This window comes from Etheostoma spectabile, chromosome 6 (genome assembly GCF_008692095.1).
Source record: "Etheostoma spectabile isolate EspeVRDwgs_2016 chromosome 6, UIUC_Espe_1.0, whole genome shotgun sequence".
NCBI lineage: Eukaryota > Metazoa > Chordata > Actinopteri > Perciformes > Percidae > Etheostoma > Etheostoma spectabile.
The window spans coordinates 6058738-6069225 of NC_045738.1; the positions used below are offsets into that span (position 1 = coordinate 6058738).

Consider the following 10488-nt stretch of genomic DNA (forward strand, 5'->3'; position numbering starts at 1 on the left):
CCTGCACTTACACTTGTAGCAGGGAGCAGCCGACACCACCCAGGTGCTGGAGATCCGGGAGCCTCCACAGAAGTTTTAGCCAGCGTTCAGAGAGACTGTAGCCACAGCGTTTCTTTCTGCACTCGTCCCTCCAACAATCTTGTCATCCTCAATGGGATCGTCATCTGATAGGGAGATTTAACCCGGAGTTTATTTATGTCGCAGGAAAGTCCTTTTGAAAAAAAAATCTTAAAGTCAATAGCTCTAAAGTTACTTGTCACAAAATGGTCACACTTTACTTTAAAAAATTGAGTGAAAAGTAAGATTCATACTTACCTGCCATGCGAACCGAGCCGAAGAATGAAAGCCTTCATGAGTGTCCGTCTCAGCCTCATGTCAGCTCAGCTGCACTGCAGCCCTTTTAAACCCCTCGTTCCGTCGCTATCTTATGGACCAAGGACACGTATTTCCAGTTTTTCACCTTTTTGTTTCAGTTTTCTGTGAGAAACACGCCTCTGAAAGACAGAGTCACATATGATAATATGAGCTCTGGTTGCACAAACCATCGTTATGACATTGAAGTTTATGAAGATATGCCTTAATAATTGTTTGAATTATTGTAGAAATTCAATGGAAAATTGGTGTTGCATTTTATGTTTTAGCCTTACGTGACTCTTTTCTGTCAATGTAATGTAGTTCTACTGCATTACTGCCTACATTTGCTCAATATCAAAAAATAGCTATCCATCCAACACAAATTCCCCTCTACGGCAGTGATTTCAGCTTGTTATACTGTAGGCAAGCACTGTAAGCAACTGGACTGAAGCCTTATATGTGTCAGCGCTCAGCTGTTTTGTGGACAGGGACTTAAAATTACTATTCGGTGTATCTTGGTAAGTTATTAATCAGATTTAGCATGAAACGTAGATGTGTGGTCTACATGTTACATTGCATCGCCTCCATCCTTTTAGAAACGACCGCAACATTTGTATGAAAAATCCTTTTGCTTGAATAATAATAAAAAGACAATGAGTAATCGGCAAATACGAGTTATAGGTGAATATATTTCTGTATAATCATGTATTTATACAGAAATATATTCCCTATACTCTATTGCTCTATTACTATTGTCTCTTTTATTTTATTTCAAGCAAAAGATTTTTTCATACTAAATGTTGTCGCTTTCTAAAGGTAGGAGGCTCTCAATGTCACATGTAGACCACACATTCTAAGTTTCATGTAAATCTGAATTAATAACTTACCAAGATACAACCGAAATAGTAATTAAAGTCCCTGTCCACAAACAGCTATCGCTTTGACACACTATAAGGCTTCAGTCCAGTGCTACAGTGCTTGCCTACAGTATAACAAGCTTGAAATCCTTTCATTCAGAGGGGAATTGTGTTGGATGGGATACTCTTTTTTGTATCTTGAGCAAATGTAGGGCAGTAATGCAGTATACCTACATTACATTGACAGATAGATCACTGTAAGGCAAAATAAAAATGCAACACAATTTCCATTGAATTTCTACAATAATTTCAAACAAATTATTAAGTGCATATCTTTCATAAACTCAATGTTCCTAACCGATGGTGCAACCAGAGCTCATATTATCAATATTTTACCTTGTCTTTCAGATGCGTTTTTCTCACAGAAAACTGAACAAAAAGGTGAAAAATGGAAATACGTGTCCTTGGTCCATCAGATAGCAGACGGACAGAGTGGGTTTAAAAGGGGCTGCAGTGCAGCTGAGCTGACACTGAGGCTGAGACGGACACCATCATGAAGGCTTTCATTCTTCTGGCTCTGTTCGCAGTGGCATGTAATTATGAATCTTACTTTTTCACTCATTTTTTAAAGTAAATGTGACCATTTTGTGACAATAGTACTTTAGAGCTATTGACTTTAAGATTTTTTTTTCAAAATGACTTTCCTGCGACATAACATAAACTCTGGTAAATTCTCCATCAGATGCCGCTCCCATTGAGGATGACAAGATTGTTGGAGGCTACGAGTGCAGAAAGAACGCTGTGGCCTACCAGGTCTCTCTGAACGCTGGCTACCACTTCTGTGGAGGCTCCCTGATCTCCGCACCTGGGTGGTGTCTGCTGCTCACTGCTACAAGTCGTAAGTGCAGACATTTTACATCCATTAGTTCACATTCATACTAAACCCACTTTTAGTGATTCCCTTTAGCATTATGTTCTTTTAAAAAGTAATGAAATCAGAGATACTGACACTGTATGCCAATTCCTAACCTTAATTTAACCCTCATGCCTCTTTCTGCAGCCGATCCAGGTCGTCTTGTGAGCACAACATTGCTGTCAATGAGGCACAGAGCAGTTTCATCGACTCTGCCAGGTCATCCGTCACCCCAGCTACAACAGCGGCAACCTGGACAATGACATCATGCTGATTAAACTGAGCAACCCGCCTCCTGAACAGCTACGTCAGCACCGTGTCCCTGCCCTCCAGCTGTGCCACTCTGGCACTCGCTGTCTGATCTCTGGATGGGCAACACCAGCAGCTCGGGAGTCAGTAACACACTCCACTCACATCTGGAACATATGTGTTCACATTCTGGGGTATGAATGTTTACATGTAGGGCCTACTGTCTGTTTCCTCTCTAGGCAGCTACCCTGATCGTCTGAGGTGCCTGGATGCCCCCATCCTGAGCGCAGCAGCTGCAGGTCCGCCTACCCTGGACAGATCTCCTCCAACTGTTCTGTGCTGGATTCCTCGAGGGAGCAAGGACTCCTGCCAGGTACGAGCTAAAGTTTCTTAGAGTGGACACACCAAACTTCGAGCACCTCTGCTCACATGTCCTTTCTATCTGCGTCCATCAGGAGACTCTGGTGGCCCCGTGGTGTGCACGGTCAGCTGCAGGGTGTGTTGTCCTGGGGTTATGGCTGCGCCCAGAAGACAAGCCCGAGTTTATGCCAAGGTCTGCACTACAACACCTGGATCCGCAACACCATGTCCTCCACCTAAAGTCTGACTGGAAGAACATTAAGCAAACGCTTACTATGGCATTGCTTTGAGAAATAAATTAACATCAACCTCACTCTCTCTGTTGTTCCCTGTTTTGTGCTGTTAGATATTAATATAAAAAATATTTACTAATGAAAAGAATCGCAGTAAGGAAAATTAATCTCTCTGTAGAAATGAATAGAAGATACACGTACAAAAATCATAAATCTACTGATATATACAACAACAACAAAAAACTTCCAAGGAAATACATGTGCATTGCATTGCATTCATAATTCAAGAACACTGTCTCTATTGCCCTTTAGTGAGGACAACGTTTTTAATATCCTTCCAGGATCCATCCATGAATTTACTGGTTACACCAGTTCCTCTCTAGGAAAGTGTGCGAAAACTATAGTACCTGTAAAATAACAAATACATTTGCTCGGCACCTCCAAACTCTGATTGGCCCTGAACATACCCTCTCCGTGACGTCAATAGTAAGCGACCGTCTTCGGTTGTGTGTATCGGCTGCTGAGCTAACAGCTGCATCAATTGTGTTTTGGTTTTGATCTGTCTCGCATGAGCAGTTATCATGAGGTAGAAATACAACAGCCTCGGCGTTCTTATCATGTTTGCTTCGTTTTGCCGGCATTTCGGGCTGCAGCTTTACCTCAACCGTGGTAGCCTGTTAGCTAACAGCCAACTGCAGAATCAGCACCAAATATGCGGAATGCGCAACCATTGCGGATGTGGGGCAGAAAAAAATGCGCATCGATGCGACAGAATACAGACGTCAACGTTAATGATAAGAGCGGACATAACTATTTTAAAATGCACACATTTGTAAGCAGTGTTATGTTTTGTGTTGTATTTCAGCTCGGAGGTGATTCTCCGCCTTGATGGTGCATCTCACTGTAAAACAGCTGGAGGTTTAGATGTAGCTTAGCCTGCTCCAGATGTTTTTACACCGTGGATACATGTTCTCAGTAACCTATCACTCATGAAAATGATACAAATGGATTCAAGTGGCTGTAACTAGCCATAAAAGTCTCTGGACGTCATGCTTTAATCATCCAACATGATATCGTTATCTCTCACTAAGCTGCAACATGCCTTGATTAATTTGAAGAATACTGTTAAAAAACTGTTTTTTAGGGGAATTTTAACTCTATTTTTCTTAGGAAATCATTTTGTGTGAAGCTGTAGTCAAGCGGGTTCATGGTTATTTGATACAGTATACTGGAGATTTCTAATGTCTTCACAACAGGTTCAGGTTAAACCTTGAACCTGTGTTAATGGGGCAGCAGCTGCCAGTATCAGATTGGCCCGCCAGTCAGTTCTGCTGTAAATCACGTCTGACCCATGACTGAGTACTACGAGAGGGGGGCTGCTGACGAGCAATCACCTCCATGCACTCAAAGTGGAGTCTCCGGAGGACCCTTTGAGGGGGAGCTCCGAAACGGCTTCCCCAGGAGGATGATACTCGAGGGCAGCTGTGACCAGAGCAGTGAGTTACCTGGGGGACTCCCCTTCAACGTGGTGGTGGTGCATCCCAACATCATGGCACCTGGCATGTCCTCAGATGACCTCTTGTCAATTGAACAAAGTAAGCCTGAATGAGATTAAGACCATGAGATTGAGATTGTTTGTTTCCTTGTTTATTTGTAAATTTCTGAGAGGATGTGCTCCTAATGGCAAAGTAAATTGTTTCACTCAGGAAACTTCAGCTAAAATATGCCTTTCCTTCCATGCCTTTCCAAAAGTGGAATGTTGAATATGTTTTGCTTGCAGAGTGGAATTAAGACTGACACTGTTAAAGCACATTTGTCTTCCTCACACAGTAGATTTAGCTTCAGTTTATATTTTTTCATTCCCTTCTGGGCTGTCCTCTCACCTCTCTGTACAGACAAGCTATGTCAGCTGCACTGGCGGCTGGCGGTGCAGGAAAACGAAAAAGCCGTTTCAGTGGAGCAGAGCTGGAGGTGTTGGTGTCAGAAGTCACTCGATTGAGGAGAGCTCTTTGGTCCTGCAGGAGGCTCGGCGACGGAGAGGGAGCGCATCTGGGCAGGAATCCTCGAGAGAGTCAACGCTGTGTCCAGATCCCACGCACCCTTCGGAGGTGAAGAAGCGCTGATGACCTAAAAAGACGCAACGGAGGCAGGTTAGCGGATGCTCGCCACCGCAGCTGTTACTTGCCATCCAGTAGAGACCTCTATGCTTGGCCGTCCTTCCCAGACTAGCCCCAGGCTTCAACAACCAAGGCAAAAGCAAAGCACCCAGACCAAGCCCAGTTTCCCATGCTTTCCTGACTCTGATACAGGTAAAAAAACAAACAATAACTTCTTTGATTGGCTGGTTGTTTTTTCTTTGTAGATTGTATAGATGCAACTAACTAAACAAATTGTTTACAGGTGTAGGATTGGAAGGGTCAGAGAGAGATGGTTTGGAGAAAGATGAAGACAATCCTGAGCGTGACAGAGACATGGGAATCTGAGGGTGAACCTAGAGAACAGCATGAAGACAAATTGGGATTAGGACTGGGTCTGGGCATAGGACCACCCCCTCCATCAGAACGATGGCTGCCTCCTTCCCCTCTCTACAGTGCTCCTTTCAATGGCACCCTCAGCCCAGTATGTCCTCACCTTCACTTGGAGCACAGCAGGGTCCTCTTGAAGCGCCTCCGCGCAGCTCCTGGCTTGAGGATGAGCTAAGAGGTTAGGGGAAGCAGCAATTCAACTGGGCAATAGGTGAAAAAAGTCTGCGGGAGTTTGGGGAAGGTTTCAGACAGGACATGAGAACACTTGTCGCTTCGCAAGAGGCATTAGCAGTCAGTTTACAACAAAACAATGTCCTCTTGCAAGCTGTTAGAGTGCTTGAGGCCCAGCATCAACCACAGCCACAGCAACATCGCGTCAAACAAGCACATCAGTCACAAACATCTCTACAGCACTTACAGCCACAGCCAGCTCAGCAGCAGCTACAACACAAGAACCACTGCAGCAACAACAGCAACAGCGATGGAAGACCCACTGCAAACCACAGCTACAACATCAGCAGCAGCCACTTGTAGTACAACAACAGCCACTACAGCCCAAAACACAAATACAGCCGCAGCCACAATCACCCAGCATTCAAATAATCCAACAGCTGTGGTGGTGTTCCTGCACCATCGTCCCCTGACATACATGGCACTTTCCCCTCTGATCCACCCACAAACACAATGGAAGTGTGCAAAGGCCTCGCGAGGAAAGCCGTTGATCACAGGCGCAGAAGACGGCGCTGAGGAGAAAGCACTTAGAAACTCAAAATGCTCATCATGCATGTTGGTGTTTCGAAATGTGACATAAAGTATGCTCTTTTTCTATTTCTTTTACGGTATTTCGTAAAATAGTATGGCATTTGGAAGTTTTATGTCCCACAACCAGAAAACCTTCTCGCACTTAAATTTAGCTCAAAGAGGACTGAAAATTAGACCCTAAAATACAGTAATAGGTGGCCTTAACGTTAGCTTGGTTCCTCAGACATACGCTAAAGACTCGTGGAGAGACTATTTCTATCATGGGACTTTGATGTACCCAGACAACAACATACTGTAGGTGCTGATGTTTAATATGCATGTTGTTGTACATGCTTTGCAGCCAATGATGCTCTTACTAGTTCATGTACAGACTCAATTCTCCTGACACTAACTACATGTCATACAGTACTTCTACTGCAGTTGTTACCATATATGGTAGTTATACAGCTATTGTACTTACCTGCTAATGTATGCTTGTGCTTTAACATTTTCATGGAAAGTAAGTCTTTCCCAGCTCGGTTGGACAATAAAGTTAGACTGTGTTCTGTCCAGTGCGTTTTAAGACAACAGTGTCAATTTTAAAGACTTGCCATTTTTCAAAGGTTTTTTTTCGGTGAAAAACAAAAACCTTCCACATAAACATCACAGTAGGCTTCGGACTTTAATTCATTTTTGGTGTAATTTAAACATACATAAGTATGTAGGGGCTATTTATTCTACTCTTGCATGCAGTATGATGATGTTTTTGTGATAGTTGCAAAGAAACGGCATACTAGTACACTACTAGTTTTGCACTATCTATATTTTGTAGATAGCAACTGTTCTGATGTAACTTAACTTTAATAAAAGTTAGACATGGACTGCAAATAGATTCATCTGATCACTTGTGGATTTGTCACATAGCTAAAAAGATAATAATAATAATAATTATATAATAAAGACTAATATTGATGTTGTGAAGAAGTGTTTGGTGTGCAAACACACAAGTCCAGGCGATATAAAAGGGGAATTTATAGTTCGGTTTCAAATTCTGTTTTCTGAACAGCTGGTTGTCAGTGACAATGTGTTTATTTGAAAGTGTCAACCGGAAAGCCCATTCCCTGTTCTGCTGGCGAGCATGATCCCTGTGTTCTGGACAAGGGGGTGCATGGGTGAAACATGGCCGCCGTAGACCCATCGGAGTCTCCAAACGACAAAGGAGGTGGAAACATCTGGGAGAAGACCGGGGCGTTGGAGTCCAGATGCAGCTTAAATCAAAAGATGAAACAACGTCATAAAACCGAGGAGGGTCCCGAAGATGAGCAGAGAGCCGTGTTTGGAACGATGGCGGGGTTTGCCAGCCATTCGGAGTTAGTGTCGAGTCCGGTGCTGGAGCCGAAAAACGACAAGCATTCACCAGAGGACCTAACATCGGCTGAAAAAATGGCCGAGGCTCGTGCGGCGACCAGCGGGCTTTCGACTGGTCCGAAGCTGAAGACGACAATGAGAGGCGAAAACACACAAGAGAAAATGATACCGTGGTAAGCTAACGTTTTTTAATGTATTTTACAGTTAGCCTTAGCCTCCAGGCTAACCTGAGATGTATCTTCATTCCCGGTTCCAGACTGTGAACTCTGCTATATGGTAATCACCATAACAAAATCCGCTAGCATCCTGCACTGTATTTTGTGATCTGCACTTTAGATGAAGGCTCTGTAAGTTGCGTGCAGTTTGTCAGACCAACACTAGATAGGTTTTTTTACTGTTTTTTTGTGTGTGTTTGCTAGCTATTATGATTGTGCTTTTCTCTTCCAACACACATAAGTTACGAGAGTGCGGGAGGGGAGCAGCAGGATACACATGTTGATGATACATTACAGCTGATGCGGAGGAGATTCATAAGGAGGAAATGTCACGTCCTGATGAAAAGCACAGAAGGGACTGGCCAGGGCCGGTGGGAGAAGACTGTGGATTGAGGACGTGGTCGAAGATATGAAGAGGCAGACCGAGAAGAGGACACTAATTTGACAGCTAAGCCAAAAGTGCCGTTTGGTGTGCAAGATGTGCGGAATAAAGTTCACCCCCGTGAGACATTCACCTTCACCGTCACTTTCACGCACATGGGATGAGCTCACGCCTCTCACTGTAAAGAATGCGGCCTTACCTTTCAGCACCGCAGCAGCCTCATTAAACACAGAAATGAACATAAGAGAAGGAGGAACAACTTGTTACTTCAAAAAAGGAGACGCAAACAAAGGAGGAGGGTCGTTTTAAATGTCAGAAGTGAGAGAATATTCTCTGCTGTGGATAAGCTAAGGACCACAGCTGCTGCAACACAGTGGAAAAGCCTTACCACTGCCCCCTGTGCCGCCAAGAGTCCGTTTAAGGTCCGTCACTAACACATGATGATCCACTCCCATGAGAGCATCTTTAAATGCCAGGAGTGCAGTCAAACTTTCAAACTGCATGGCCCTGCGCTACCACCACGATGTCACACGGCCCTGAAACCCTATGAATGCCCCGAGTGCGGCTTGGTTTTCAAACACTACTCTGTCATGGAAGACCACCGTCGCAAGCACCAGCAATGCACGCTCTCACCTGTGCACATCTGCGGTAAGACCTTCAAGTACAGCCCTCCTCCATCAGCATCAGTATCTGCCACAGGCCAAAAGCCCTTCCGCTGCCCTGAATGTGGTAAAAAATTTGCCTTTGCCCAGACATGAGGCACACTGCCGCCAGCATAGACGCGCAAAACCAACTCCACCACTGAGCAGCCCGCAACGGCCCCTGCACCTGACAGGAGGCAGTTACAGGGCCGGAAAAGAGAACACACACCATGTTGAGAGTCAAACGCACATTTAACTGCCCCCTTTGTCCCGAGACCTGCTTGGCACCAGCTAACCTGAGAGCCACATGCTTGTTCACGAGGCCGAGTATGAGACGCAGGGAGACACCCAGGCCCCCAAAGGAGAATACAAGCACTGGAAAAGGACACACCTGTCCGCACTGCCCATGTGTTTATCGATGAATCCAGTTTTAAATTTACATGTGCTAAGTGTCCACAAGTCTGTAGCAGAATATTTAAAAAGGTGGCAACACCACCTAAAATCAGTTTACTCCATTAACAGTGATAATGTACAGGGAAATTGAGAAGCGATGGCATAAGTAAAGTCTTACAAGTGTTCTGAATGTGGAAAGACCTTCCGCCACCGCTCATTGTTAGAGCTGCACATGCGCATACATTCTAAGGATAAGCCTTACCAGTGCAAGTGGTGTGGCAAGGGCTTTAGATTCGGTAGCTACCTACAGCACCATCTCATCATCCATACAGGCAAGAAGCCATACAAATGCCCGATGTGGAGACTTTGCCTTCCTGCAGAACATGAAAACGCATCAAAGGCTGCATCAGAAAAACCGTTCCGCTGCACCACTGCCGCAAAGGCTACACGACGAGACCCACTGCCACACCATATGTTATCACACAATGGTGACAAACGTCATAAGTGTGACCAGTGCGACAAAGCTTTGGATTAGCCTATCTGCTCCGTGATCCATGAACACACACACCGGAGAGAGGCCGCATCGCTGGATGAGTGTCACAAAACCTTTCTTGGTTTAGCAGCCTGTTAGTACACCAGAGATCCATGCTCGCAAACGCCAGGGTTTCAGCCAGTACAATTCTTTCCCGATGGGTGCTAGGATGAGGGGCAGGGGCAGCGAGGGGGGCTCATGTGGGGCTTGTCTAAGCCATTGGAGGCTCTGGGATGGTTAGCGCTCAGCCGTCTCCGTATCCAGTTTCTGTACTGAGATGCCGATGTGCACAGAAGGCGGCCCATCCACATTCTTCCATCTCTCACCTCGCATGGATTTACAGGTAGACTGCAGAAGGAGCCGTGGCTTTCTGAGCTACACCCTCAACCGGTGCATTGGAAGTTGGGACGGTGGGAGGTAATGCCTGTCCCATCGTCACAGCAGCAACATGCTGCTCCACAGCAGACGTCGTTTGAGAGCACCACAAGCCTGGCCTCCAGCACTCATCAGAGAAGTCCAGGCTGGGCAGATAGCCCTTTAATACTCAGTCAGTCCCCACTTCCCACTCCCAGTTCAGAGTCATCACACATGAAAGAGAGCCCAGCTAGTGTTCCAGCTCCCTCACGGCACTATGCCAATAAAATCCAGCCCATCAATAGTAATTGAGATGGAGCACACAGGCACCAAGCTTGTTACTGGATGTAGTACACCCACATCCACAGTTC

General features: G+C 45.2%; 3 pseudogenes; 2 read left to right on the plus strand and 1 right to left on the minus strand.

Annotated features, from left to right (window-relative positions):
* The window catches only part of LOC116691069 (trypsin-3-like), a 2861-nt pseudogene extending 1083 nt beyond the window's left edge, over window positions 1-1778 (minus strand).
* LOC116691066 (trypsin-3-like) overlaps window positions 1-2973 on the plus strand; it is a 5881-nt pseudogene extending 2908 nt beyond the window's left edge.
* A 4438-nt stretch (window positions 2974-7411) lies between these two features.
* LOC116690773 (zinc finger protein 665-like) lies at window positions 7412-10035 on the plus strand (annotated as a pseudogene).
* The last annotated feature ends 453 nt before the right edge of the window (window positions 10036-10488 follow it).